The sequence below is a fragment of the Heptranchias perlo genome, chromosome 34 (assembly GCF_035084215.1).
Source record: "Heptranchias perlo isolate sHepPer1 chromosome 34, sHepPer1.hap1, whole genome shotgun sequence".
Lineage (NCBI taxonomy): Eukaryota > Metazoa > Chordata > Chondrichthyes > Hexanchiformes > Hexanchidae > Heptranchias > Heptranchias perlo.
In genome coordinates, this window is record NC_090358.1 from 21,011,490 (window position 1) to 21,037,441 (window position 25,952).

At 42.1% G+C, this 25,952-nt stretch overlaps 1 long non-coding RNA gene across 6 annotated transcripts in view; it reads right to left on the bottom strand.

The window, feature by feature from the left end:
* The window catches only part of LOC137301872 (uncharacterized), a 135,494-nt gene that overhangs the window by 43,182 nt on the left and 66,360 nt on the right, over nucleotides 1–25,952 (bottom strand). For 5 of the 6 annotated variants that reach the window (XR_010958378.1, XR_010958375.1, XR_010958379.1 and 2 more), the window contains exon 4: nucleotides 19,932–19,997. The exons of the other annotated variant lie outside the window; for it this stretch is intronic. This is a non-coding gene — a long non-coding RNA (uncharacterized lncRNA). The remainder of the gene's footprint in view (nucleotides 1–19,931; nucleotides 19,998–25,952) is intronic. 6 annotated transcript variants of the gene reach the window in all.

Here is a 25,952-nt window from a genome sequence, read left to right on the forward strand (position 1 = left end):
ATCGACTTTAAAATCCTCTTTCTCATTTTGAGATCCTCCACTCTACCTCTGCAATTTTCTCCCAGTGTTCAGTCTCTGCTTTTTTGACTCTAGTGCATTGTGTGCAATCTCCTCCATCTGCTCCATCGACAGAGGCACGACCTTCAGCCACCATGTTCCTGCTCTCTGCAACTCTCTTTTTAAATCCCTTCACACTGCCACCTCGCGCCTCACTTTCAAATGTCCCTTCAAAAGTCTCCAACCCTTCAATTGCACCTTGTTTGGTCTCCTCCAATCTCCTGCAAAGTACTTGAGATGTTTTTATGTGAAAGACACTATGTAAGTATATGTTCATGTTCGACATTTCAGTTATAATCGACATATGTAGCAGAAACTTTGAAATATAGTTCGCCATGTCCAAGAAATGTTTAAATGAATGGATATCATTTGGTTTAGCATCTGCTGGGTGGCTTGAAATTTCTTTGGATCTGGCTTTAGCTCATAAGCAGTTAACAAGTGACCTATGCACAGAAGGAGGCCACTCCATCCATTGGGCATAATTTTGACCTCGAGCCAGGAAGAGGGCGGGGGGGAAGATCTTCGGGTACGAAACCCAGAAAGTAAGTTGGCGGGTCACAATCCAAGGTCAACAAATTTTACTTCCGGGCTTCGTGCCCAGCACTGGCTGTCGGGGAGGAAGGCCTGCAGTAGCAGGCCGCAGCTGGGGATCGGAGGGAGGGAGAGATCATAGGCTGGGGAGGACATCAGGGGGCAGGCAGAAGATCAAGGGCCAGGAGGTGGAGATGAGGAGTTTGATGCCGGAACTTGGAGATTGCGGGGTGGGGGGTAGGTCTGATGTCGGGAGGAGATCGGGCGGAGGGGGATGGAGGGGAGGGGCTGATGCTGGGCAGAGATCGGAGGCTTCTCGAAGAAGTTAGAGATCGGAAGACAAGATCGGAGGTTGGGTGAAGAGTCTGAGGTAGGTGGGTGGCCACCATCTGGGGGATCCACCCTGTTTGTGGGGGGAACCACTGGGGTGTGGGGGGGGGGGGGGTCGGCTGATCGCGGAGGTCCTGTCGGCCGTGTGAGGTTGTTGAGCCTGGAAGAAGCACCCCTGCTCGTCCGTGCCCATGAGCAGTGCAATAAAGGCACTTACCTCATGGACCCGGCCCTTCCCGCCTGCTTTTACCTACTGTGAATCGGAAGCAATGGGAAACCCGAACAGGTAAGGTTAAATTCATTTAAGTTTTCCAATACACAAAGAATTAAGTATCTCAAGTATTTCAATGAGGTACATTGCCCCTTTAAGAATCGGCCCGTCAGCTTTAAATGGAGGTGAGACTTCCTGGTGTCTGCTGTCCACGCGCGTATAAACCTGCCTGGGTTAAACCCAGAAGTGGGTGGGTTGAAACTGAGATGCGGTCCCACTCCAAAAAGCTGTTATTTTAACCTCCCACCTGCCCACAACCCACCAGTTGTTGGGGGTTAAAATGACTCCCAGTGTGTCAGTGCGACCAATTCATCAATTCCTTTCTTTCCAGACTTCTTCAAAAATACGGGAATTTTCTCAAACAGTTTTACACTTTATGTTTTAACGTGACACGTTCCTTGTGGGCAACCCACACCTTCCAAAAATAGTGACAAATCAATTCCTACTTTTCTGGGAATGTGGGCAAGACTGACAAGGCAGTATTTATTGCCCTGAGGACATTACTTTCTGTGAAACTGGAGTCACATGAAGGGCAGGCTGGGTAGGGGTAGGGATTATATGTTTCAGAGAGGGGCCTATTAGTGTGCCCGTTGGGTTTTTACAACAATCCAGCAGCCTGTATGGTTACTTTTGGTGCTAACCTATATATTATTTGAATACAAATTCATAACTTGCCATGGTGGGATTTGAGCTCACAACCTCTGAGTTGCCAATACACCACAACCACTAGGCTACCCTTATAAGTCACTAGTTCATTAGCTATCTTATTAAAAATATTTAAATAATAATTAGACAATTTTAGTTTAGCTTTACTCCTTTGAAAATAGCATATATGCCATAGCATTCATGTGGCCTTTGAGAGAGAGTCATTTTCATGGAACTCTATAATCCACATTATCATTATCACAAACAACTGGAATGGTTTCTTTCCATGTCCTCTACAGCTCCAATTGTATGTGTACACACTCATTGTTTTGTTCAAATGCCTCTCCAGGAGCAACTATTTCTTTTCCTAATTCTGTTTCTCATACTTTTCAGCAATATTATTTTGAAGCTGTTCCCTGAGTGATGGACACTCATTCTAATCCTTAGGATTGTCTTGCCACAAAAGTGGCAGTCAATCGATTCCCTTTTTAATCTGCTTGGGATTCTGCTTGCTGTGTTTCTTACCAAAGCATTTCATTCTTGGTACTCATTTTTTTTCTCTACATGTATGAACAGTTTTGTCATTATTGAGCTGCTATATCTGAAACGGTGTAACTTTACCTGCTGTTACCATACCTACCATTTACTTGAGGTCAAGGTCTGACATGCTCAGCAGTTTCTCTCACTTGACTGTTTCTGACTCCAAACACAGCAAATTTCCTATTATTTTTTGTATTTTTTTCCATTCTTCCAGGTGTCAGCCGTGGCTCAGTGGGTAGCACTCTCGCCTCTGAGTCAGAAGATTGTGTGTTCAATTCCCATTCCAGAGACTTGAGCGCACTATCTAGGCTGTCACTCCAGTGCAGTACTGAGAGTGCTGCACTGTCAGAGGTACCATCCTTCGGACATTAAACCAGGGCCCCGTCTGCCCTCTCAGGTGGAAATAAAATATCCCATGGCACCATTTCGAAGAGGAGTAGGGGAGTTCTCTCCGGTGTTCCATGCCAATATTTATCCCTCAACCAACATCTACAAAAAACAATTATCTGGTCATTATCTTGTTGCTATTTGTGGGACCTTGCTGTGCACAAATTGGCTGCCACGTTTCCCACATTACATCAGTGACTGCACTTCAAAAGTTCTTAATTGGCTGTAAAGCACTCTGTGAGGTCATGAAAGGTGTTATATAAATGGAAGTCTTTCTTCTTTCTAGACATGCTACACTCATCAACAGCTTCATAGCTGATCACACTAACGAGTGTTGTGACTGTAATTCTCCTTTCTCTACAACACTTGCAGCTAGCGCATAATACAACCAACTTTAACTAAACTTCTTCCCATTTGGCTTTGGGTTTCCAGTTAAGAGTTGTAATAGTTCAGGCGAGAGTTTTTTCTCTGATATTTTAATACCTGCCTCTTTCTATTCATCTTCTTTGAGTTGTTTTTGCACTTCTGGCACCATGTAATATTGTCTCTGTTTCATGACATACATAGTATGTTACTTGCTGCCTGGTAGCATCTTTCTGCTTCATAAAGCACACAACTTAAACGTTGTTTCTCAGAGCATTTTAAATCCAGCTGTGTACTTAACTAATATATGTAGTCACCGACTCAACCTCAGCAGCTACAAAGAACACAGTGACCTCAGGTGCATTATATAGATCTCATTACACCTACAAACAATGGGGGCCTAATGCTTACCAATGAGAGATTCCAACTCTCAACAATATTCCTCATTCCACTTCCAACAATTCCTTGATCTGTTTAGTGTGGGAGCATCGGAATAAAATTTACGTATCTCGTTATGTATAACTTTAGCGGCACGAGACACCATATCTGCACTTAAACTGTCAGGTTTCCATATGCTTGAAGTGAAGATCCTCGTTTGGATAGTTCTAAATGATCTGAGTTTTGATTTGTTGCAGTTTCTATTGGCAACAGTTTAGAAATGACTTGTTTTCTATTCAACATGTGCAGGACTTAAATGCTATCTCACCCACGTATTAATTTTGAATTTCCGTTCCGTGGGATTCCAGCAGATTACAGCTCTATCCTTATTTATGCTCTCACATTAGGCTGGGAAAACTTTCCTGGGCTTCTGCCCAGTCCATGTCAGAATACACAGATGTACTATTTGATCCGAACGATGCAAGCTGGAGCGAAGGTAAAGCCAAGAGAGATTAGGACTTCCTTCATACCACACATTAATCTTCATTCAGTAAAAGCTTACGATGACAGAAAAGCAGAGGAAGAATCAAGTGAACACAAGCAAGGGGATGCATTTCTCTCTATGCCATGCAAACAGCAGATAAACAACAGATACTTTTTGGTTCTGCTTCTCTCATACTTTCCTGATTACCCACAAGAAGATGAACCTTCTGAGGATTATTCAGGACAGTTTGAAATGCTGACAGACAATTTAGTGCTCACTTTTGACTCAGCATGTTAAAAAGAAGTTACATTAAATTCGATTAATGAGTTACATTTACATACAAATTAGCATTGCGATACACTGCAAAATCATCAAAAGCCACTGACGAGGATGTAGTAAAACACTTAATGTTTTTTCACTAGAAGATGCCTTTCCAGCTTGATCATTGAACCCTTTAAGGGCCACATTTATATTGAACTCTACGATTTTAACTTTTTTCAGGTTTTGCGTGATTAGCTCTTAATGACAATTTTTTCGACCAAAAGAAATTGGCCTAGAAATACGATCGCACCAAAAACGGACAGGCAGGGGCTGGGGTGTATGCGGTACAAGCCTGTTCATGTAGGCAGAGGGACCACGTAAAATTGGTGCTGGCAGCTGGTTATAATGGGTCAGGCGTGTGACCAGCACTACCCGCGCTGCTTATTCGCTGTGTGCTCGTTTGTGGTTGGGGGGGAGGGTGGGAAATTGGGCATCTCTGACATCATTTAAAGGCAGACGGCACCTCTTAAAGGGGAGATGCCCTCTGGCTGCAGACTGGAGGGAATGCTTGTGAGCAGAGAAATGGCCATGAGACCTGTAGATGTATTAGTGGCGACTTTTATTCTACCTGTTTGCAGAATCAGGCTAGACATTTTTTATTTTAATTAATCCAACATTCTTGTGTAGATGGTACTTATATGTCACAGAATGCTGATAACAGCCTATCTGTAATAATTATGATTACTGTCTCTCCTAAGATAATTCTTGTTTGGTTTTTTTCAAATACATCAGTACTCGGTGGGTAATATTGACCAGATTCCAATTCTCAATAAACAACTTTGAAGTCGATTGCCGAATTTTAATGTTTATTTTGCATTAAAATTCCAGCCATTCCAGAACAAAACAAATATTATTTTAAAATTCATAGGATCTTCAGGCGTTCAATAAACACTTTGCATGAACAAGCAACACACAGCCTCATCCTATATGCTTGGAAAGTTGCAAACGTCTCTAAATTCACAGCCCATTTGAACTTGTCATCATAGTGACAGGAGCACCTGAACTGTTTCTAATTAGGACGCATGGTATGATACAAAATAGCAATAAGAACAGCACCCTGTCTCTTCGACAATGAGACTTGAGCATTCAAGACTGTTGATTAAGATATTGATAGATGTTTGTTCCACCAGTATCATTTCTGGCATGAATGATATCCTGTAGAGGACGAGACTGAAGTAGCTTTGAGAGGCTCTCTGCAGACAAATATATTTTTAATTTTTAATACTTTTTTTTACACAATGCCTAAGGGTAATAATTAGAAGAAATCAGATGACCCAAGTTGCACATTTATTCCCTTTAATACATAAACAGATATCTTCTTTTGCACAGTTATTCAAGAAGTTGGTTTTCCACCGTAAAAATACATAGGTTTATTAATAAAACATAAGTCTTTCTTATCAAGCCTTTCACATAAAGGTAGATATGGAGCCACTCTCAGGGATGGAAGGGGATAATGAATTAATTTAGTCCTCTTTGTTGGATTACTTTGGTTAAGTTTGGCCAAACTGTCAGCTCCACTGCAGAATCATTAAAATGGGTTTCGTTGACAACACTGGTGCTTTTTATTAGTTTCAGCACATGTATATTGGATTGAACCCAGTTTCTATTTTCTGATATATACGTATTTGGCCTCCTCAGCTCGATCATAGAGGTAAGTATGTGACTGAGTCCACTTTTCAATCCCATCTGAACTTGGCAGATCTGATTGGGCCTGGCTAGATTAAGTTTTGCCCTCAAAGTTCAAGTGATGTCCACTTTAATCCACTTTTACGCCAGTTGAAATTATCTGGTGATGATGATGGGCACAGAGAATCTATTGTGTTGCCAGCTGTCAAATAGGGAGAAGGTATTCTGTGCCATCAGCTATGAACTGTTTAGTGTGTGACAGGGGAAGCTTTGAGCGTTGATCTGGGAAATTTATAATTGTCCAGAAGTAGTAAAATACTGAACTATAGTCTAGAAATTACTGTGCAACATTAACATATGAATGCTTAACACATTCATATGATATTACTATTAATATCAAATAAATGCATTAAACATTTGTAGACTAATGTTGCATACAGTCATTTCAGGATTGATACTCAGCATCTACTCATCAAACAAGTCAATCTGGGACCCTTGGACATCCAATAGAGGAAGCCTGGAGCATTGATCTGGGACCCTGGAGCACCTGAATGGCCTACTCCTGTTTCTATGTTCCTATGAATTTTTCTTGGACGAAGAGTTAAGTACTGATTTAGAAATCTAGCATTAATAGGAGACTACTTAGATGAGGGGAAATGGTGTTAGGGCCTGAAGTGTAAGGATGTAACTATTGACATATAGCAAGTAACGTTCGAGGTAGCTTCATCAATAGGAAAGAGGTTGGACTCAGATTCGATTTGATTGGTCCAATTTTGAATTGGATCAGGACCTTAGTTATCCCTTTCTGATTGGACTTAGCCCATACATTTATAAGTGGCAGTTCAAAAGCCTACATGGGTACATTTTATCATCTCAAAAAAACTATTTGAACCCCTACATGGAGGAATTGTGTTTTGACCCTTCCATTGCGAAATATAATTTGTGACGAAAAGAAAGTCTGTAATTTGACAATTTAGAGATTATTCATTTTCAATGGTGACATTGGGATACAGTATAAGGGCTGATTCTCCAAATATGCTCCACTGTACCAGTGGGGAGTCTTGTTTGCCAAATATGGGAAACTTTAATGGAAGGAAAATGCTGAGCAGTGAGCCCGTGATTTCCCAATATGTATGGGTGACGGTTCAAACTCCCTTCCTCACCCCACCCCCACTCCCCCCACCCCCCACCGCCCCTGAGGTGAAAATTCAGAAAATTATCTTCATGAAGTCACAGACTAGCATCGGTAAACATTTCCTAACTGGTTATGATAAACAGGTTCATGCTTCCCTTAACAGAGTGAACAAAGAAATATCATGTACACACGTTAAGCATCCATGCGCTAACACAGTAATTTCTACGCTTTAGTATTTTAAATTATTTTGGTGCAAAATGGCTATTGACGTGCACCTGTAAAATCAACGCCAAAAATCAGATGGATTTGTAATCTCTTAACTTTCAACCAGAAAATAGAAAAATATATCCTCCCAAATTTATACCGATTGAACATAAACGAGAGCTCAATTTTGCTAACCTATCTGTATCAACTACCTTAGATTTAGGAACATAGGAACAGGAGTAGGCCATTCACCCCTCGTGCCTGCTCCGCCATTTGATAAGATCATGGCTGATCTGTGATCTAACTCCATATACCTGCCTTTGGCCCATATCCCTTAATACCTTTGGTTGCCAAAAAGCTATCTATCTCACATTTAAATTTAGCAATTGAGCTGGTATCAATTGCCATTTGCGGAAGAGAGTTCCAAACTTCCACCACCCTTTGTGTGTAGAAATGTTTTCTAATCTCGCTCCTGAAAGGTCTGGCTCTAAATTTTAGACTGTGCCCCCTACTCCTAGAATCCCCAACCAGCGAAAATAGTTTCTCTCTATCTACCCTATCTGTTCCCCTTAATATCTTATATGTAGAATTAGAACCTTGCTACTGTAACTGATGAGTCCATCAGTGGTACATGGCTAGTAGGCCAGGATTGTGGAATTGAAAATTAGGGAACCGTTTGGCTCAGTGGTTCAAGCCCCACTTCACAGCTAAAGCACATAGTCTAGATTGACACTTTAGTGGAGTACTGAAGGATTGCTACATTATCAGAAGAGTTATCTTTCAGATGAGACATTAAAACACGGCCCCATCTGCCTGTTCAGGTAAAAGATATCATTGTTCTTCAATCAACCCCACCAAAACAGATTAACTGGCCATTCATCTCATTTGTTGTCTGTGGGACCTTCTTGTATGCAAATTGGCTGCCGTGTTTGCATAAAGAAAACAGCAACTACACTTCAAAAGTAATTCATTGGCTGTGAAGTATTTTGGGACATCCTGGGAACGTGAAACGTGTTATATAAATGTAATTTCTATATCTTCTTCTCTTTCAGAGTAATTAATTTATGGTCCGTAACTAAATAATATAAATCATGATCATTGTAGTTTCCTGGACTAGCTTTGATGGCTTTCAGGAATCGGAGAGGAATTTTCCAGATGTTTTTCTCTGTACTTTGGCCTTTGACTTTTAGTTGTTTATTTTTAGCCTCTCCCAGAAGGTAACATGGCTGCTGGGGGGTGGTGTTCAGAATTGTGATGCTAAAAACATCATGACTGTGAGGGACAGGCTGGATGAACCAGCTGACCTTTTCCTGTTCATCATTTACGTATGTTCGTAATTTGTCAGCCTTGGCTCAATTGTCCTAGAAGGACAAGGGCAGCAGGCACATGGGAACAACACTACCTGCACGTTCCCCTCCAAGTCACACACCATCCCGACTTGGAAATATATCGCCGTTCCTTCATTGTCGCTGGGTCAAAATCCTGGAACTCCCTTCCTAACAGCACTGTGGGAGAACCTTCACCACACGGACTGCAGCGGTTCAAGAAGGCGGCTCACCACCACCTTCTCAAGGGCAATTAGGGATGGGCAATAAATGCTGGCCTCGCCAGCGACACCCACATCCCATGAACGAATAAAAAAAAATCGACAGAACTCTTGCCTCTGAATCAGATGGTTGTGGATTCAAGCCCCACTCCATAGACTTGAGCACATACTTTAGGCTGGTACTTCAGCACAGTATTGAGGGAGTGCTGCATTGTCAGAGGAGCCATCTTTCAGATGAGACTTTGAACCAAGACACTATTTAAAAAAGAGCAGGGGAGTTCACCTGGTATCCTAGCCAATATTTACCCCTCAACTAATACCATTAAAAACAGATTCATCTCATTGTGTTATGTGGGACCCTATTGTGTGCCATGTTTGCCTACAAATCAACAGTGTCTATACTTCAAAAGCAATTCACTGACTGTAAAGTTTTTTGGGAAATCCTGAGAGCATGACAAATGCTTATAAATGCAAGTTCTTTCTTAATTGCAAGGCATTAACACATGTCTTTTTTTTTCCTATTTATCCCTCATTCTCCTCTCCCTTCATTTCCTGAAGATGCCGACACCTTGCTACAGTATGATACTAAGGGGACAAGGCACCATCTAGTGCCTCTCTCAAGGGCTGCTGTTTATCTATGAGCCTTGAATGGGCCTTGGAAACCAAGAGTAGCACCATAGCCAAGCACAATTCTACTCAACGTCCACATTGCACACATCCAGCAGGGGTCAGAGTATAGTGATCAGGCGTTTGGACGATTTATCCCTCCCTAAACCATGGGTACTGAGGACAATTGCAGCACCCATTCCCTGCCCCGCCACCTCAGCACAAACCAAGGATAGAACCAGGGTTTGTATGGTTGTGCTATTTGCTGTTTAAGCTCGCTGAGCCATCATATCCAATATTTGTATACATGTATAAGAATGTGATAATAATTATTTAGCAGAAGCTATTAGTGTGCCGAAGGGACTCGGCAGCCTGTCATTGTGAATAATGTCACGGCATTCAATTTTCAGCAATAATTTAATGATTTTTATCTTTGTCTTAGTGTATTGGGCCTCAAAAATCCATGGCTTATACTGAGTTATTTAATGACTGACAGCTTTGAATCAGCATCCAGGAGTAAAAAAAAAATGTCAGTCCCTGTTGAGTCAAAGCAGGTGCTCACTGATGGAGCCCCTTGATTGACAACAAACTGAGTATGAATCAAAGCCTCCGCTCAACGTGAAATGTTAGCCTCCTCAGTGGTATGGTGTAGCAATGTTAATAATGATTTCCCTGAGCAGGTAGGAAATTTTTGATCAATTATATAGCTGGGATGTAAAAGGAAGAATGCTTCACATTCAAAGCACCTCCCTGTAGAGTGTCTATTGCCTTCGAGAGCAGGTTTGGCAGAAAAGTCAAATTGCTATTGAGACTAATAAGAAGCCACTGTATATGGATCTTGCTCCAGAATTCAAATATCGCTGCATGATTACACAGTGTACTTGTGCATGTTTATTCATTTAATTCATTTTCCAGGCTAAGCTATTGATTTCTTATTTACAGTGAGGCTCTGGTTGTGCTATTACAATGCATGTATCATTATTTCTCTAACACTTGTGTTCCTTTGCAATTCACAAGAACTGGGTTTGTTTACATTTCCAGATACTGAGGTAAAAAGGATTTTACATAAGCTCACTGAGCCGCACTCAAATAGATTTCAAATGCATTATGATGCTATTTGCATGTAATCCGTCCGCAGTGATTTATAAAGCACAGCTGATCATTGATGAATATTGTAGTGCTGGAGTGAAGGCACAAAATACCATGGTTTTTGGTCTGATTATGGTTGTCAAGTGATGTAGTGAAGAATACAAGGAGGACAGCTGTATTAGATTCATTGCATAAAATGGATAACTGAGCAGATAAAGACTCCAGAACATCCACGAGCAAAGCGTGCAGAACACCTGTGTTTACCTGCACCTGACAGAGAACTTCCCACTGCTTTAGTCTGTTAACCTAAAGATGTCTGTGACATGCCCAGGGGGACAATAAATATGCTTTGTGTTTATCTAATAGCTTTTAGGGAATTTTGCAGCTGACAGTGATTGCTCTAATTATTGAATTATTCAATGTATCTCAACAGCATGAGACATATTTATTCATCACTCAAAGCAGAGAGTTTTCAGAAATCCTTTTCTTGTCTCGTGTGGGAATAGTTTCTGTGGTGTCTATTTGGTAGGTCATATACGTAGGACAGGCCTCTGTCAGATCGATACTGATGCATAGTGCAACTTCTCTTGGCACAACTACATTGGAAAGCTCATTATGAGAAAGCCTTCTGTTACTATCGAATCCTGCATGATGTAATGCCCAGGATTGAAAAGGCACAATCGGCAGAACTGACCCTAGTGAATAGGTAGATAAAGAAGGTCAGTTTTTGAAAGGAATCAAAAACTCCAACCTTAAGTACACCAAAAAAACATCTCTCAGGTACTCAACTTGCTGCCTTTTAACCAAATCCTCTCGCCCTTTGAATCTTCTCTGATCTACCCCACTTTCCTTGCTTTAACATGTAGGGCAATAACATTAATACTCAACTTGCCTGGAACAATGTAGATAGAACAAACAAAAGGAACCACCTACAGTATTTTGTTTTATTCATTCATTCTCAGGATATGGCCATTGCTAGCAGGACCAGTATTTATTGCCCATCCCTAGTTGCCCCTTGAGAAGGTGGTGGTGGGCCTTCTTCTTGAACCGCTGCAGTCTGTGTGGTGAAGATGCTCTCACAGTGCTATTAGGTAGGGAGTACCAGGGTATTGACCCAGCGACGATAAAGGAACAGCAACATATCTCCAAGTCTGAATGGGGTGTGACTTGAAGAGGAACTTGGAGGTGGTGGCGTTCCCATGCACCTGCTGCCCTTGTCCTGCTAAGTGGCAGAGGTCGTGAGCCTGGGAGGTACTGTTGAAAAAGCCTTGGTGGGTTTCTGGGTCTCCTGTTCCAGCAAACCTTCATCTATTGCATCTGCTATTAACCCTGGTTCAATTGTCCAGTAAGTGCACACAATAGGTATATAATCCTTTTAGAAAATGCACAATACCACCATACCATTCTTGTATACAAGTGATCATAATGCGGCTGAAATTCCATCATGGGCACATTGGTGGCGCTAGCACATTTGCGCAAATGCACGTTAGCAGTGTACAGAGGGCACTTCCCCCAGTTTTCTGCTGCCCCCTCCCCCCATTTATTTTTCATTCGTTCATGGGATGTGGGCATCACTGGCGAGGTCAGCATTTATTGCCCAGGTGATGGTGAGCCGGCTTCTTGAACCGCTGCAGTCCGTTTGGTGAAGGTTCTCCCACAGTGCTGTTAGGTAGGGAGTTCCAGGATTTTGACCCAACGACGATGAAGGAATGGCGATATATTTCCAATTCGGGATGGTGTGTGACTTGGAGGGGAACGTGCAGGTGGTGTTCCCATGTGCCTGCTGCCCTTGTTCTTCTAGGTGGTAGAGGTCACAGGTTTGGGAAGTGCTGTCGAAGAAACCAGTGGATGGTACACATTGCAGCCACGGTGCGCCGGAGGTCCATTTACCTGGTGCTAGTACATTCCCAATGTAATTTGCATCCTATGCTGGGTGTACAGAGGTGGGGGAGCAGGATCTCCTGGGCAGGAGTATAAACATGCAGGTGCAGCTCTTTATAACGGCACCTGCACTTCCTGGTGGTGGCACAGTTTGAAACTGGGCATTTTGTGCTGTCTATTGTGCTGAGGCAAGAAAGGGCGATCCAAGGGGCGGGGAGGGCAGCCCATGTCAGGCAAAGAGTCTTGAGTGACGGTACTGATAATGGTAGTAAAGCAGTAAAGTTGAAACCTAACAAGAAGGGAACAAATTGATGTAACCCAAAAGAAACAAGCAATGGTGCAATGCAAAGAAACCAAAACCGGACCAAAATCAAGGAACAACCTCCCCAGATGGTTGGGAGGGACAGTTTTAAAACTACTTGCAATGGCTGTGCGCCTACAGCAATGTGCTTAGCTCCAGCTTCTGGCCAATGGAGCAACACAATGGAATCCCTGGGGCAATAAGGACATACCTCCAAATAAAAAGAATAATGAGATTCGTGCCACAGGTTAGCGCAAGCCTTCTATCCCCCCATTGTAGCTGCATTGTAAAACCTGGGGCTAGGGTTAATCAGTTAATCTGCATGTTTATACTCCTGTCCAGGAGATCCTGTTCCCCACCTCTGTACACCCAGCAAAACAGGTGCAAAGCTAAAGATTCCAGTTCTCCGTTCACTCTGCACCCTGCACATGGGAGCAAATTTTTAGCCCTATCATTACTGTTATAATTCAGGCCTTCTCCCAAATCTCTATATTCATGTTCTTGCCTGGGTGCAGTTCCTATAAGTGAACCCGTATTTCTTATGAGCTGGAACTTACAATCTAAAGCATCTGGTGCATGGGAATGGCATGCCTCAGGGCTAACAATGTACCCTTGCACCACTGGGTTACATAGAAACATAGGAAAATACAAGACTGGAAAAAACTATCCAGCTCGTCTGGACTATCCCAAAAGGTAATAGCTCTCAAATAACCACTCCCTCTAGTATCTATCCATTTTTCCCATAATTCTTTCCACACTATGTGCTTCCATTACCTTCCTGTAAAAGTCCATTCCACACACTCATCAGTCTCAATGTAAAATAGTTAAATCTAAACTATCTGTGCAATTCCATTTTTTAAGCTTGAGCCCCTTTCTCTTAGTTCTAGAGTTTGTGGCAACCTTGAACATATTATCATGGTTCAATTTATCTTTTCCCCTAAGAGTCATGAAAACTTGAGTAATATTTCCCTAAGTAAGCCTTTGCTTCTCCAAAGTAAAGTATCTCAGATTCTTTAACCTTTCCTCTTAGCTCAAGTGCCTTAAGCTAGGTAATAGTTTGGTTGCCCTCTTTTGTATTGCTTCTATTGCCTGGACAGCTTTGTTGCAATGCAATGAGCAGAACTGTGTGCCTTGTGTGACCTTACTAGTGTCTTGTAAGGACTCATTATCACTTCCTACGATTTGTGCTCTATTGCTCCGGTCATAGATCCCAAGACCCCGTTAGCTTTATTCTAGCTGCTACTGTACATTGTGCTGTTTCAGTGAGCTCTCCGCCAATAGCCCCAGATCTCTTGCGTTGTGTCCTATAGTCTAAAAAGTAAAAAAAAAGAACTTGTATTTGTATAGCATCTTTCACAACCTTAGGACATCCCAAAATGCTTTACAGTCAATTAAGTACTTTTGAAGTGTAGTCACTGTTGTAATGTAGGAAACACTGTAGCCAATTTGTGCACAGCAAGGTCCCACAAACAGCAATATAATAATGACCATATAATCTGTATTAGTGATGTTGGTTGAGGGATAACTATTGGTCAGGACCATTTAGCTTCCCTTCTTCAGTCTCATTACCTTGCATTTGTCCACTGTAAATCCCATGTTCCACTTTACCAACCTATCCAGATCTTTTTGTGTTTGGTTTTCTATTATTTGACCCCCACAATTTGGTGTCATCTACAAACTGGATCCGATTTCTTTCTGTCCCCAGCTCCAAATCATTTACACAAACAAACAGGGATGGCCCCAGCATTGATTCCTGTGCTACCTGATAGTCATCCCTTGCCATATCAACACAGCTCACTTTGCTTTAAATCTACCTATTTCCTGTCTTCCTACCATGTGGACTAATGGCATGATATCTAAAGCCATGCTGAAATCGAAATGTATCAAATCCACAGAAATTCCATTGTCAAGGGGCTTCATCATTTATTCGATGAACTCCAATGAATTTGTTAGGCAAGACCGCGCTACTGACGATCTGGATTCTTTCCCCTCAGTCTGGTTCAGTAAAAACTGAAGTCGAATACATTTTAAAGTTCATCACAACTTTAATAGCAGGTCTTAGTCTGTAGCTTCAATTCAGATTCCTGAGAGAATCCGAACGATTCTGACAGAATAAGGAGACAAAGACAAAGACAAAAACTCATACCTTTATACAGATCGATAGGGGTTGGAACATCATTAACACAAGAGTCAACACCAATCATAAGCCGGGCACAGGTTGCCATGCGAGGTTACATTATTGCCGGCCAATCATAGATCGTCCATGTGCTGACCATGTTGCTGTTAGACATCAAAGGGGATACTTCCTCACCTTCCAACTTGGAATGTTCTTCCCTGTTCCTTCTGTTCCTTATCTCCCAACCTGGAATGTCTTTCAACTTTGGCTAAGCTCGTTACCTATATTGATCTGCCATAAACATGGAGACATTCAGACCAGTCCTTGAATCACATCAAAGACTCTACATTGATGAGACAATGCAAACCTGCTGACTACGCAAACATATGGCCCAGCAGGAGGCCAGGCCACCTGTACCAATCTCAGTTACTAACTAATTAACCCTTTCTAACCATTTTGCATTCTGCTTCTTTGCCACGTAGGCGTCTTAATATTTTACCGAAAACTGACCACGTAGGGATTCTCACTACAATAAGTTCATGTTGAATCTCTCTAACCATACCATACCTATTCAGGTGTTTCATTATCCCCTCTTTTAGCCATTCCTTTGATTCAAATTGCACTATCCATTTAATTGAATTAACTTTGCAGTTTAATTGCTTAATTTTAAAAATAGCCCTACCAGCCCAATCTTCACACTGCCTCAGTTATACTGGAACACTCAAAACACAGTCACCACCACCATTTACTGCTTAGTCCAAACTCAGTTCTTCTCCTTCTCTCAACAGACACTTACTTGGACATTGTGTTACTCAGCTGGCTTTTCACAACTCAATTATCATGCCCTGGAAGTCATATGAAATGCTGACAGTACACTCTGATCCCTTTGACAGGCCAATAAGCATCATGGGGGAAAAACTGGATAAGGGCCGTTTTTGGGCGCAGGTAGCGTGAAGTGCTATCACCCCGAGCCCAGTGACCCCTGCATAGGCAGGACACAAGTTTCGGCCGGTAGGAGGACTCACCTGCATTCAGCGTTCCATTCCGGGCCTTGCATGTGGAATCGATGCAATTTGCAATTTGCACCAACAGGGGAAGCTCAATCTCTTAAAGGGAGAATGTTTCTTAGAAATCTCTTAAAGGTAGCTGGTACCTGTTATTTGCTGAAAATAACAGTCTGCTGTCTGCACGGAGTCTGAACGGAGATCAGACATCACACATGTAAAACACAGATGCAGGTCCCATCCTTATGTTTACACACTGATAAGTTAAGTTAAAACATTGAATAAAGGTTGCACACTACTAAATCCCACATCCTCCAATCTACACGCCATACCTCACCAATCTGCTGATCTGAGTTGGTACCAGGCCTACGTGAGTGCGTGCACCAAGGTTCTCTGCTGATGCACTAGAGACCTTGGTGCAAGAGGTTGTCAGAAGGAGGAGCATCCTATATCCGCAAAGGGGGGGAGGGGGGTAACAAGAGGCCCTCCAGACATATATTCAAAAGGCAGTGGGAGGCACCGGGGGACAAAGTCAACGCCAGGCACACAGCATCATGAACATGGATGCAGTGCAGGAAGAAGTTCAATGCTTTGACATGAATGGTCAAGGTGAGTGAGGTCAACTGTCAAGTGGTGTCTCCTACCAACTGCACCACACACTACACCCCCCATCACCCACATACCAACAAACTCTTTCCATCAGTACTCAACTCTTACAACCAGATGCTTCCTCTCACCCTTACACATTACCACTCTTTCAAGCCGCCCACCCACAACTCACAGGCCACACGCACTAGCTATTCAATCATGACAGGCACATAACCCAGACATATGTCGCACTTTCTTGCAGGGGAATGTGGCACATATCAAGAGGCAGCAAGTGGCAGTGGCATTTAGCCCCTTGAGCCTGTTCCACTATTCAATGAGATCATGATGGACCTGTGACCTAACTCCATATACCCATCTTAGCCTCATATCCCTTAATACCCTTGGTTCACAGAAATCTATCAATCTCAGATTTAACATTCACAAGTGAGCTAGCATTAACAGCCGTCTGCAGAAGAGCGTTCCAAACGTCTCCCACCCTTTGCGTGTAGAAGCATTTCCTAACTTCACTCCTGCATGACCTGGCTCTAAATGTTAGGCTATGTCCCCACGTCCTGGTATTCAAGTGTGGGAGACCTCCAAAAACAGTTACAAATGTCTCGGCAGCCAGAAGCAATAATCCTGCCATTAACCTGTAAATCCTGCATGGTCCCTTTAAATAGTGCTGGTTGGGGTCCTACAGGCACTGTAAGACACATTCAGATGGTCGGGGTTAAGACTATGTGTAGAGTTGAGCGTTAAGTCCCAAAATGATATCTATTACATTAAATCAGCGTTGCACACTGATTGAAGCCATTTTCTCCCTACTTTACATGATTCCAGTGTTCGTTATCTGCACCTGCGCTAACTCCGATACCAAAATGGCGTCCGGCGCAAGTCATGCTGGAAACGTGCATGCGCATCTAAGACACCATCTTGGATGTCAGAGAGGCCGTATTGCGCCGAAACAACAGGTGCTACACGGCCCAATTTAGCGCCCCATGTGTTCAGACTACAAAGTTCAGGCTAAAATCATAAATCGGATTTTTTTTTTACATGAAAAGAATTACACAGAAACAAAACAATCAGCAGATAAAGATCAATACAAAATTTTCATTGATACTTTAAAACTGTTTCTGAACCTACAGTAATAAAGTATTCAAAATATTAGCACCCTTTTCAAAGTTTTTCAATAATTCTCACATAGAACTTAACTGTCCCCACAAAATTTTCTCTCACTGCCATAATGTAGAAAATAATCAATTAAACTGAGTGCACTAAACATCTTGGGGCAGCTGCTTCTCTGATATACCCCTCACTTCCTTTAATTTTCAATCCAACTACTTTGAAGGATGCCCTTGGTTCTTTCTCAACAGGCTAGAAATTGTATTACTTTGTTTCCATCACCAGATTGGAAGCCTTGTTGCTGACAGGAAAGATGTTTACTGGGTCAGGCCTGAAACAAAGCCTTTTGCAATTTCCATCTATCATGGCACCACTTAATGGTTAATTGTGGCAAATTCACAGACACTACTGAAGAAGTGCTGTGTTGTTGGAGGTGCCGTCTTACAGTGGAATGTAAGATGGATGAAAAAGATCCAATGACCCTGTTCGAAGAAGACTAAGAGTAGAGAGTTTTCCTGGGTTGATAATTTAATGGAGAGCACGCAATGCACCGAAGCCCGCAGCAAATTGGGAATGGAAGCCTAAGGCTTACAACACACCTATGGTGCCCAGGTCAGTGCACCCCAATGCAGGTAGCGAGCACAAAAGGGGCTGGGAGCCTGTGCAAAAGTTATGCGCTTAGTTCAACAGGCCCCTGAATTATGTTTAGATGAGGTGCCAACTCCTAAAACACAGAAGCCCGTTTAGAAGGGGAGGCATGATCTGCATTATCAGCCCCCTGGTGTCTTGTCCTCAACCAACACTACCAACAAAAATAACTTTTTTTCATGTAATTTGTTGTTTGTAGGACTGCTGTATGAAATTGCCTGATGTGTTTGCCTGTATAGTAACAGTGATTACACTTTAAAATGAATTCCTCATGTGTGAAGTATTTTGGGATGCCCTAAGGATGTGATGAGGCACTAGGTAAACATCTATCACATGCTATTCCAGACCACCAACACTGTAGAAAAAGCGAACAGCTCATCTCAGAGTTCCCTATGGCGATTTCTCAGAGCTGTTGACACTGGACAACTCCTAGACTTGAGATTTTCAATTGTGAGGCAGTCAAATACTTGAGGCAACGCCTTGTACCAAGAATGTGGTTAATAGTGGCAAGCTGCGTTCATCAGATGGACCCTGTCCTGTGCTTATGCTGAGTTTAATATCTTTTACTGCTGACGTGACTGCTCCAAGTTAGTCGCTTTCTTTAGCTATCAAAGTGATCAAGTCTTGTTACCTGGTAACTATAGGTTTCGTAGTTTGCCTACAAAACAACAGTGATTACAGTTCAAAGTAGTGCTTTGAAACATTTCTGAGAGACGTGATAAGGCACCATTAAATGCAAATTCTTCCTTTTTTTCTTAGAGGAAGAAGGGCTTTCAACCAGTCATGTCACCTGCTAGAAATTACCTAGAAGAAGTTGGGAAGATGAAAATTTCCCGTTTGCATAAACGTAGCTGGTGTGAAGATCCACAGTAAGCTTTTAAAGTTCAAAAAGTGACCTTGTCAACCATTTTCAATCATTAATTTCATACTGGTGGCTGGAGGCCTGTAAGCAACATTCCTTCCCAATCACAATATCAACAACCTGTATTTACCAAGCACTTATAATGAATAAAAACTTACCAAGGCGCTTCACAGAAACATAAAACAGATAAAAATTGACAAAGAACGAGATATTGGGGGTGGGGGGGTGGTGACTAAAAGGCTAGTCAAAAAGGTATGTTTTAAGAAGGGTCTTAAAGAAGGAGACTAAGGTGGAGAAAAGGACAGGTTTAGAGAGGAAATTCGAGATTGTAGAGACTAGATGGCTGAAAGCACAACCACCATTATCAGAGAGAAAGGAGTGGGGGATGCACATGATGCCAGAATTGGAGGAACACAGAGTTCTTTTAGGGTTGTAGGGCCTGAAGAGGTCACAGAGATTGGAAGGGGTGAAGCCAAGAAGGGATTTGAATATGAGGATGAGAATTTAAAATTGTAGGTGTAGGGGGACCGGGAGCCAATGTAGGTCAGCGAGCACAGAGGTGATGAGTCAGCAGGACTTGGTGTGAGTTAGGATATTGGCAGTAGAGTTTTGAATTAGATCAAGTTTATGGACAGTGCAGAATGGGAGGTCAGTCAGCTGAACATTGGAATAGTCAACTCTGGAGTTGACAAAGATATGGACGAGGACTTCAGCAGCAGATGGGCTGAGGCAGAGGCAGAGGGGCCAATGTTATGCAGGTAGAAGTAGGCGGTCTTTATGATGGAGAGGATGAGTAGAGAATGAAAATATGGTTCCTATTTTCCTTGTAAAGTGAATAGACCCAATCCTGCATCATACACCGTAGTATAAACATGAAATTAATATATTTGTCTTACCTTTTCTCTCTATTCCCCTTCTCTTTTTTTCTCTTTCTATTCTCTTTTTCTGTCACTCAAAGCAAACTGTTAAGCCAGAATTTATTATCACAGTGCAGGTGGGAGGTTGTGAACCTCAGGTGAGAGTTGTGACCCTCATTTGGGAGGGGGTGAGATTGTCATCTCATGTGTGAGACCACCACCAAATGTGGGACAGTTAGTAGGCCTATTTATTTTTGTGCACAGAATATGTGACACATAATTGTCATCTCTCACAAATGCAATACAGAATTAAGCCTGGGCACATGAGATAACAACTACTGTGGCATTGCACGTCAAAATGTAATCAAATAGTAGTATGCCAACTTTATCTGAAAGCCCAAGTTATAACTGCAGCAACCCTTAAGCATTCCTAGACATCAGCTGATCCACAGTAAACTTTTAATGATATTTATGTAATGCACAAATTAGACAAGCACCTGCTATCATTCCATTCTGTGTAGCTGCTGGGGTTCAACGGGTTATCTCATATATTAGTTAAGCACACAACTGCACTCAACCAATTTTCAGACACGGTGTTGAGGTTGTGCCTTTTGTGAAGCAGAAATAAAGACACCACAAAATATAAAAGGAACGGTAAATTGATGACTTCATTACATGGTGTCAGAAGTATTTAAGGAGAACTGAATAGAAGGCAAAAAGATGTATCAAAATGGCCATGCAATGAATACTATCTACTCGGGCAACTGCAACTCCCATTTTGAATTCCAGCCCAAAACTGATCAAATGTTAAGTAAAGGTTGGTGAATAAAACTAGCTACAGCTGTTGCAGAGTAAAGAGAAGGCTGAAGGGTCTTACTGTGATTGGTGATTAAGCTGTTGATGTGAATAACATATGTACAAAAGATACACAAGATTTTGAAAACAAAATACAGGTTATTATGCAAAACATTGACAATGTTCGCTGCCAATAAAATATATATGAGAAGTTGCAAGGTAAAAATGAGGCAGACCACTTGGCTGATTTTAACTTATCCATCCCAAAAGAATCAACAAGTGCATTTATATAGCATAGTTCATGTCATACTTGTTGACGATATCTGAACCGCGCTTTCTGGTGCACACCTTCTCAGTACCCTATGGCCAGCTATCCCAGATTACTTTGCAGATAAACCTAGTTTCACTTTCTAGGGAACGTCAGCTTGCCTATGGAATTGGGCCTTTCTGTTGGACATGTGAAGAAGTAATTGGAGCATGCCCAGATCATAACCATTTCTGGACTGGTGCATGACTCAAATAGTCATGGAAACTTAAGAAGAGGGGGAGCAATATTAGACTTGCGATTATGCAATTGGTGGGAAATGATAGATAATGTTAAAGTCAGATAACACAATATAGTGGAGCTTAAAATTAGACTTAAGACAGAAAGAAGGAGTAATTCCTGGAAACCAGACTTTAGGGGGATAAGGAAGGAATTAAGAATGGCAAATTGTTGTAAACTGTTCAAAGGAGGAGGTACAGTGGACAAAATGGAATATATTCAAAGACCTATTAGGGGACAACAACATAAATGCCTTTCATTGAGTAGAGGAGGAAGGAAAACAACATGGACAACAAGAGGAGTAATGCAGGGAATAAAAGATGAAAAAAGGTCTTGCACTAAAAATAGAACTGCAGGGGATGAGTATAGGAAAAATAGAAAGAGGTAAAGAAATTGATTGGGAGAGCCAAAACAGATGATTGCAACAAATATTTTTTTTAAAGAATGTGAAAGGTTTCTTTAAATATTTTTGGAGAAAACAGGTGACAAATGAAACAGGGAAAACCCCTCCAGGGACAACATAACAAATGGTCAAGGAATGGCAGATTCCTTTGACTTCACTGTACCAATGTTTACAAATGAATCTGAGGACTGACTTTCCCATGCAGGGTTAGAATTTAAAGGGCAAGTAAAAGAAAAATTGATAGATATAGAAATTGTCCACAGAGTACTGAGATACGAAATCACCCGAACCTGGCAGATTTCAGAAGAGTATTCAAGGAAATAGCAAGTGTTATTGGTCACATCCTGATGGATATTTTTAGGGAATTTCTGAAATGGTAGTTGTGCCAAGGGACTGGAGAGAAGTGAATGTAGTGCCAATTTAAAAGAAGAGATGGGAGGAAAACCCAGGTAGCTTTGGATCTCTGAGTTTGACAGTAACAATAACGAGTAGAGGCACAGTTCTCTTCTGATGCCCTCTCACCTGCTGGATGCTCTCTGTTGATGCTTTCCTTCCTCAATAAACACCAATATCGAGGGATTTCTGGTAGCAAACTAAAGAACTGGCGACATAGTCAGCAACTGAGTGGACAAAAAATGTTTGCAAAAAAAAATGTCCTGCAGAGAAACTCTTCAAGAACAACCCACAAGAACATCATTTCTACTTGCTGCCTGTCCCTTTAAATGATTTAAGCTCCAACACAGAACTAAAAATGGAAAGATATGAGAGACTTTTAATGGGGCTGTGGGGAAAATATGAAGGAGAAACAACCGTTAGTGCAATCACAGAGAGCAAGTTGATGCGCTGAATGATGTGCAAACTGCTTAATAGAAAACTCTTAGATGATATAAAAGACCATCTCAGTGAGGCAATGGAAAGATATTTTTAAAAAAGCAAAAGAACATGCAACAATTAGCTAAGATGGTGAAAAAGCATCAGAGAGGCCTACACAAGGAAAAAGTAAGAAACTGAGGGAAATTGGGGGATCAAACTGCTGACGTAGAAAGTCTGAAATGAAAACAGAAAATGCTGGAAACACATAGTAGATCCACCAGTCCTTCACGGAAGCTCTCCTGCCAAAATTGTGTTCTGATGAAGGGCTTACACTCAACTTTCCCCTCCAAATAAGGGAGGGGTCTAGGGTTTTAGTGGGAAAAAAAATCTTAAACCATCAGCATAGTCAGCAGCAGTGGTAAAAAAGGAAAAGAGGATTTAGGGATTTATAGTTCAAGGACCAGAGCACAATTCCCATAAAGTGATGATTCATTTGTACAAAGCAGTTCAAGCCCCTGAGAACATTGTGGCCTTGGAGAGATAACAAAGAAGGGCAATGAAACTGATAAATGGGATTGAACATCTGCTCTATGAGGAAAGTCTATAGATACTAAGGTTGTTTACTGTAGATAAAAAGTAGCACTGAGGTGATTTTATTGACATATTTAAGATCCTAAAGGGATTAAGTAACCTGGATCCCAGTCCTATATTCTGAAGGACATTGTGGCATATCGAGAAGGGAAGTTGGTTTGTTAAGTATATCTATTAAGTCAGATGATATACTGTTCTATAAGGACGAGAATATACACAATTATGTAACACACAACATATTAAGGTGCTGCTAAAATGGACCTGTGTTTCAACTTGGCCTGTCCAATTACTCTAAATCCTCAGTATTTGAACTAAACTTGCTTAGCAATACAGCGCGGTATCCTGCTTGCTTTGTTTACTGCCACCTCTGCTTAAACACTCATCAAACTTCAAACTGACTGATCCGAGTTATATCTCCTGCTGTTGCCTTGAAGTGTTACAGAATATGACTGCCGCTTCCACAGAGAGTGCCATCTGGATTTTGCTTCGTGGCTGCAGCTCTGGCAATAGGAGCTAAGATAGGTCTAAGATCATATCCTTGTCAAGGCACAAACTCCTTACGCTATCTTGTCCATGAGGGTGATACATCAGCCATACTTACATTGCGTTGGGTAGTACCAAGACTTGAAAGTCTACTACTGTGGCTTTGAACTCCCCAGGCTATGGTTTCCTGCTGTTGCTATTTCGCCTCCTCCTCCAAACTCTCTAGCCCTGAAAGGGTCAAAGTGACGCACATGCTGCGGAGTTCAATGAAAGACTCTTCCTTTAGCTAATATTTCCTGCTCTGCTCAGTACTGGAACTCTGCCATCTCCCTCTGGTACTTTCACACTAGTTTGGAAAGGCACGAATTACCACAATATGGGAATGAAGTAAATCCTGAGCAAATCTGTATGTTTCATTTTAATTGTTACTTAACAAGCAGTTAACAAGCAAACACAAAAAAAACATTTACATCAGGTCTGTGCGTTGCCATGCGTTAGACATATTTACTCCTAATTGCTAGACTGGGACCCTAATTGCTAGCAGCTAAAACTGATAGTGGAGGTAGAGGAGTACATTCACTTGCCTTTCCCAGGACCAAGATGGGCAAGTTGTTCCATTTGCTTAGCTCAGTGTGTTAGCTAGCTAGGTTGCTGGTGGGGACGGAAGGTTTTTTTGTGCCAGTCAGTAAGTAACAGAGTTGCTGATATTCGAAGCCAGACTCTGCCCACACATATGCGCAGGTCTTGTGGACGTCCTGTGTGTGGGACATGCCCTCCATTTTGGAATAGTTAAGCTTGCATCCCAAGAGCTGGATGAATTCCTTAATTTCTTTTAAAGGTGACGTTGGGGAGTGAATTGGAAGTTAGTTGCATAAAGTAACAGATAATCAGCACATCAACTCCTCCAGCTTCAACTCCACAAATGTCTGACACCACTCAGCTGCTTAATGGCATGGGCTGTTTAGACAGAGCAAAGAAGAGGAGGGAATAAGGGGTATCCTTGTCATGGAGCTTTTGCCTGCTGGGTCTACAAATTAACAACTGCAACCTCTCTGCAACAAATTGACCAATATTGTCAATGCTGGCTAAAAGATGATACATCTCTGCACTGTGGCAGATTACAACCCTTCCCACTGCAAACATCTGTGGGGCATATTCCAGTTGGAATGCATGATTTACAATCTCTTCCTTGCACTTGAAATATCAGGCAGTCTGGAGCCCTTTCTCGGATGCTCATATGACCCAAACATCTCCCACATGGCCCCTGGCAAGGCTACTTCCCAAGAAGAGTGAAGAAATGGCTAACATATTTCTCTTCAGTACTCCAGAGAGGACATCAACCCAACCCCATAAGACCCATCACCATGCAGGCAGGACCCTCACTATCTCCTTGTTGACGCCAAACCACAAGGACTGCTGTCAAATTGTCCTGAGCCCCAAACAGCACATTGTTACCATTCTGTGCATAGCATACTGGCAATCTCAATGGCTTCCCTTGTGTGACAAAACTGTATCAAGATTTCAAAAAGTATATAAAAAGGGGAAAAAGTACTTCCGGGAGCATATTTAAGAGCGCAGTTGATGGTTACCATGTGCTAAATCAGGGCTGGCTTAAGGCACCTGAAAATTCTTCAGTTATAGAGGTTCTGCATTTTGAAGAGGACTTCCATAACAAATCAAATAGATCTTACATTCCAATTGATCTTTTCAATCTTGCTAAGTTGCCACATAGTTGTACGTGTTGCAGGTTCAGCTCACTGCCGTCACTCAGACTCCTGCCTCCTGGTACCCAGACCTGGAACAAGCCCTCACCTGGATGGGCCTGCCAGCATTGTGCGTCCATAAGACCATAAGACCGTAAGAGATAGGAGCAGGAGTAGGCCATTTGGCCCTTCGACCCTGCTCTGCCATTTAATGAGATCATGGCTGATCTAATTTTTACCTCAACTCCACTTTCCCGCCTTTTCCCCATATCCTTTGACTCCCTTGCTGATCAAAAATTTGTCTAACTCAGCCTTGAATGTATTCAATGACTCTGCCTCCACAGCTTTTTGGGGTAAAGAATTCCAAAGATTCACAACCCTCTGGGAGAAGAGATTCCTCCTCATTTCTGTTTTAAACGGGCGACCCCTTATTCTGAGACTATGCCCCCTAGTTTTAGATTCCCCCATGAGAGGTAACATCCTCTCAACATCTACCCTATCGGGTCCCCTCAGAATCTTGTATGTTTCAATAAGATCTCCTCTCATTTTTCTAAACGCCAATGAGTATAGACCCAACCTATTCAATCTTTCCTCATAAGACAACCCTTCCATACCCGGAATCAACCTAGTGAACCTTCTCTGAACTGCCTCCAATGCAAGTATGTCCTTCCTTAAATAAGGGCACCAGAACTGTATGCAGTACTCCAGGTGTGGTCTCACCAGCACCC